We start from the raw sequence: 6,000 nt of genomic DNA on the forward strand, positions 1-6,000 counted from the left end.
AACAAGGTGTAAATGACATATCTAAACTGTGCATATTGCCTTGATGAACTTTATCAGTAGGTCATCAGTGTGCTGACCACACCTGAATGATTCATCTGAGACATTAAGTATTTCTGCATACAATTACAGCTGGCCTACATGTAGTGATCAGGTCACTTACTTTGATTGTCAAATGATCCCATGAATTTCATAATCATTTTTTGTATATAACATATTATATTTAAATGCAAAACAGCAAGCTATCTTTCACAGTGGTAAATAGACAGCACTTCCCATCTGTGTCTGATGGCAACCTTGGAGTCTCTAAACCTTGAGGTCAGTACACAGCCCCAGTGCTAGGCTCCACCTTGCCAGGAGGGATGATAACTCTGAATCAAAGAATTAACAGAGAATTTGTAAAACAGTCTGTTATGGTAGTAATTTACTGAACAAATGATGCACATTAATTCTTCTTATGCAGGAGGTGGCACATGCTATAATTTATAGGTGTAAGAACACACAAGGGTGATGGAACATGACTTAAGATATTAGAGATGAGTTACTCCCATGAAACTTTGTCCATACAGAGAAAGAACCCTTGTGGGCAACTGTGTTGGTATAAGGTAATTAAAAATGTGGAAGCTGCTCAAATCAATTTATAGGCCATAACAGGTGCTTGAAAGAGTGGGGTTATCCTGCAAGGAAACTACACATAACATTTTTTCCCCCAGCACACTGCAATAGCCAGCAACAGATCTGCCAGTTCTACTGTAGATAAAAATGCAAAAGTCTTTGTTGCACACATTTGCAAATGTATGTTTAAGCCATCCGCCACGCCAAGGTGCTTTTGCTAATAGGATGGTCCTACTCTAAACAATGAGAGTCCCATATATTTGGGCCATACATATGTGTTTTTAAATTGAGAGCCAACTTACCAAAGAGGTACCCCAGAAGCCTCCAAACAGCAATTCAGTGCCAGTACCCCCTCTCAGCTACTGACACCAACATGCCTCTCAGACAAATACAAAAGTGAAAGCTGCTCAAATCAATTTATAGGCCATAACAGGTGCTTGAAAGGGTGAGGTTATCCTGCAAGGAAACTACACACAACATTTTTTCCCCCAGCACACCGCAATAACCAGCAACAGATCTGCCATTTCTACTGTAGATAAAAATGCAAAAGTCCTTGTTGCACACATTTGCAGTATAAGGTAATATCTGGAAATAAACCTCTTCACGCTAATGCCTGTTTCTTTGACTTTAGGCTATTTGAGTGAGTGCAGTAGTTTTCCCCTTACCCTGCTGTTCTGTTTACGATTTTTCTGTGTTGTGGACTCATGTTGCTAGTCAGATATCATTTAAAGAACCTGACAGATTGCCAAAGGATTTACCAGGACCGCATTATGTAAGGGGGGGGTCGGCCAGGAGCAGGTGGGCTGGACAGAAAAAAATCTCTATTGCGTGGTGGCTGGCCCCTTCACCAGGACAAGCCACCTTCTATCATTGGCCGCAGATCCTTCTGATCTGTTTCCCCTCCCTCCCTTCCCACATGATTGGCCTCCGAGAGACCCAGTATCACATGGGACTGGCACGTGACAGGTGCCATCCCTACCGTGAAGATCAGCAAGACCACACAGTGTGCATTGATGGAACAAGGTAAGTGAGGGGGGAGCAGGCGCGGGCTGGCAGGTTTCAGCTCGGGGGGCGCACAGGCGGTCGCATCACATAACACGCGATGCAGCCGCATCATAATGACGCAGTCGCATCGTGTGTCATGTAATGCGGCCGCCTGTGCGCTGATGCGGCCGCATCCCGTGCCGCCGGTAATATTAAGCTGGTAACGCATCCATGACGGGGGGAGGCGGCCGGCCCGAACAGCCGTTAGACTGAGCGGCCCCCCTGCCCCCGATCCAGCCCACCCCTGGGTGGGAGCATGTTAATGTAATGTGTGTGTGTGAGGGTGGGTATGTTCACATAATGTGTGTATGGGGTGGATTATGTTAATATAATGTGTGTATGTGTGAGGGATATGTTAATATAATGTGTATATGTGTGTGTGTGGGGGGGGATGTTAATAATAATGGGCCTGAGTCATTAAGGAAATCAAAGCATTAAAAAGGAGTAACTTTGCATCTGGGCAAAACCATGTTGCATTGGATGGGGAGATAAATTTAAAATGCAGGGACAGATTTATAGATGTGATAGGGCATGTCCTGGATCTAATTTTAATTTCAGTATAAAAATAAAGCTATCAAGTATTTGTGTACTAGATGAAAAAACAGCCAGTATTTTCCTTATGTGCAAAATAATAAACTGATTTGCACCCCTTGCGATGTAATATGGTTTGTCCCAGAGAACATTTACTCCTTTTTTGTCTTACTTTCCTTAATTACTCAGGCCCAAAGTGTGTTTGGGGGAGTATGTTAATATAATGTGTATGTGGCGGGAGTATGTTAATATAATGTGTGCGGGGGGAGAGTATGTTAGCATAGTGTGGGGGTAGGCTATTTAATGGTGGAGTACAAGTGGAGCAAATTATTTAATGGATTCTATTTTATTTGTGGGGTGGTGCTGCATCTATTTAATTTAATACGTAACCTTAGCATGTGAAAGATGTGGAAGTGGGTACCTATGTTGGGAAGAGACCAGGTAGATCTGTAGCCTAAGGGATAGGTGATAGTGAGATTGACACTGGAATCATTTGTGTTCCCTTACAGTAAACTTCCAAGTCAGGAGTGTGCCAAGTGCGGTTGTTGAAAGGTAAAGTTTGTCAGTAATGGTTTCCTGACAAAATAGAGGTGATGAATTGTTTGACTGTTTGAATATATGATAAAATATTAAATCAAGAGAGCTGGTAGAGGCGGCGATCCCTGATAATTTCCATTTCATTATTTTTGTTAACTTTTTGTTATCATCTGTCTCTATTTTTAATTATTTAATTATTTCTTTTTAATGATCTATTTTCCATTCTTTCCTCATTAATGCAACAATTTATTTCATAAATATTCATCTTTTTGAATTAATTATATTCAATAATTCACACTACGGTATTGACTCCACAGCATATTTATCACATTATAGTATTTATTTTACAAGTTATATTATTTTATTTCTTAATAGCTGCACTTCATTACTTAATTGTCCTTCATATAATTATATTAGCTAATATTCATTAACCACCTGTAGCTCCAGTACAACACTCTGTAATTCAAAGACGTGTACCTGTCATCACTATGAAAGTATATCCCATCACATCAATGATATCGATTACATTCAGTGTCTTCACCAACCCCTTTTCTTTTGCAATATTTATTTATATAATTTTTTTCCAAGTCTCCCCATCTTTTCTTCTATTTAAACATAATCTGTAATTTCTTGTTTCAATATTAAGTCCTTTTTCATTTATTATTTCTGAATTATTATTTTGTATATGTATTAATAAATATTTTATTATCTACTATATATTCACCTATCACCACCAGATTTACTATTAATAAGTATAACTTTGTTTTAGTCTGAATAGGTGGAGGATATCATGTTTGCAGTGCACACAACACTTCCTACTTGCAAAACACAAAGGGGTATATTTACTAAACTGCGGGTTTGAAAAAGTTGAGATGTTGCCTATAGCACATTATAGGTACATTATACATTATAGGTACATTTAGCAGTCCCCTGCTGATCAATACATTTAGGTATATGAAGCACACCAGCTAAGCCTGGGGGAAATAAAAAAAATGAAAATTTGTAGGGAAAGATAAAGCATCCACAAATTAGCCAGGGGACCGTCATTTGTATCTTCATTAGACAGGCCATGTCCTTTTCAGCTACCTAATTAGGTTTCAGTGAGTATTGATGGGCACGTGAGGCTATTCTATATAGTAAACTACCTGTGAGATCGAACCATATAATGGGAATGGAGATCATATCATATCATATACTGTGTACTGGGCTATAGTTTAACTTGAACATCAGACTGTACTTTATAACAGACATAGGGCTTTACTGTATACTGGACCTAGGCTACAACTATAAGATAGACATGAAGCTATTATACAGTGTACAATGGGCAACATGCTGTATTATACTAAGCAACTGGACTCTGATATATACCAGACAAGGAACGGTAATTTTTGCTGTGATCAGACATATATTAATTAATGGACATTTGGGGGGTATATTATGCACTGGTTATTTGCTGCAGTATAAAATGGAAGTTGATTTTATTATGTTTTAGATTTTTATTTCAAAAGCAAAAAAAGGTAGATATTATATATTAAATATTTGATGGTGTCTTCCAAACTGCAGTCTCTACCATCGCACAAGCTCTAGCTTTGCACTGCTGTAAAAATGTAAATGCACCACCCTCCAGATGTTGCTTTCTGTGAAGGATGGAAGAAAATGTTGCATAAATTTAGTTATAGCCTTTTCACTAAAGGTGACCATTTATGTTAATATGTTTCCTATATGTTAATGTCTAAATGCAGCTTTACTTGCCTAAGTTTCATCTACTAAATGTGGTGAATTTCCCACTACCCTACCTTAAAGCATGGAACGTTCTCAGCTTACATATATGATAACAATGCCCTGAGTATGCTAAATGGCATCCTATTAGTGTTTCTTATTTTCTGTACCCATTGGAATGGCTGGCAGAGATCCAGAGAATGCCAGGGTGTAAATGTGGAACTATAAGGATGCATGGGGTATATTTATTTAGCATAAGATATTTTTCTACAAGTTAACCCGTGCATGATACTCATGCATTCTAGTCAAATCAAGCTACTTAAGGTGATAAAAAGGTTCTTGTCATGCATTTGGGCCTAGCCCAGGCATCCTCAGGGGAAGAGCGTTACTTCCCGACGCAAGCGCCCTTTTTTAACGTGGTTTTGTCCACATGTCACCACCTCATCATTTTTCTCCATCACCTCATCCTTCATCTTCATCGCCACATCCTTCATCAAGCTACTTAAGGTGTTAAAAACTCCCCACTGTCACCCCCGGCAACCAGCATCCACTCCCAACTGTCACTTCTCCTTCAAGAAATATATAGGTCAGTGTATAACTCTGCCCAGCAGGTTGGCGCTGCAGCTTGGTTTTTTTGTTTTTTTTCACACACGCCACTAGGCATTTATATAGTAGATGGCTTTTCATATTTTTTTCAAGGTATACTGGCAATTGTAGTTCTGTTTTTCACTCATTGCTTCAATATACGCTTAAAGCATTGGACACGCTCTTAGTGTATCTTACTCAAATGCACGTAGCTTGCATATTATGCAGATTTATAAGTATCTTAAGATACCTGCATACCAGGCAACTTTCTTAGTTTTCACATTAAATGCCTTATAGCCCAATATATTTTTTTTAATATGGTAGAATTCAATCCACTCATTTCTGCAATGATACAGTGTAAAATAGTTTTCCAGAGGAGTGAAACTATTGTGTCCTCACTGATCTCATCAACAAATTATTTTTTTTATAAAATAAAAAACATATTTACCAGTTCAGAACCTAAACACAAAAAAAAATAACCCATGAAATTTCAATATAGATAAATTAAACCTTTGGCTAAAGAGTCCCATAGAGATGGTGGATGCTTATTTTACACTTTCAGTTGTTGCTGAGGTCAGTCTAAACAGGTAAAAACCTTAAAATCTGATTTTATTTTTCATTAATAAAATTCAGTATTAAAAAACTGAGTATACTTATTTTATCTTCAAAAATGGAATTATAAAACACATATTATGCAAGAGTGCAGTGTCTGCATTAGAGTAGAAAGGTCCTAGAACAGAAATTAAGTTTGGACCCATTGCCATAGGGGAGATTTCAGCAACATATTGCGGTCACTGAAAAAACATCACAAATTAACAGCAACTGGTGGGGGGATAGGGGTATATTGTTGTATATGGAGATATTCCACAAAAAAATAATTACTACATTTCTCTTAAACTATTTCAGATGTATTTTCCTTACCAGCTTCTGTGCCAGGATCCACATATGTGTAGCAATTCAGCATTGATTTTC

This window comes from Mixophyes fleayi, chromosome 9, assembly GCF_038048845.1.
Source record: "Mixophyes fleayi isolate aMixFle1 chromosome 9, aMixFle1.hap1, whole genome shotgun sequence".
Taxonomy (NCBI): domain Eukaryota; kingdom Metazoa; phylum Chordata; class Amphibia; order Anura; family Limnodynastidae; genus Mixophyes; species Mixophyes fleayi.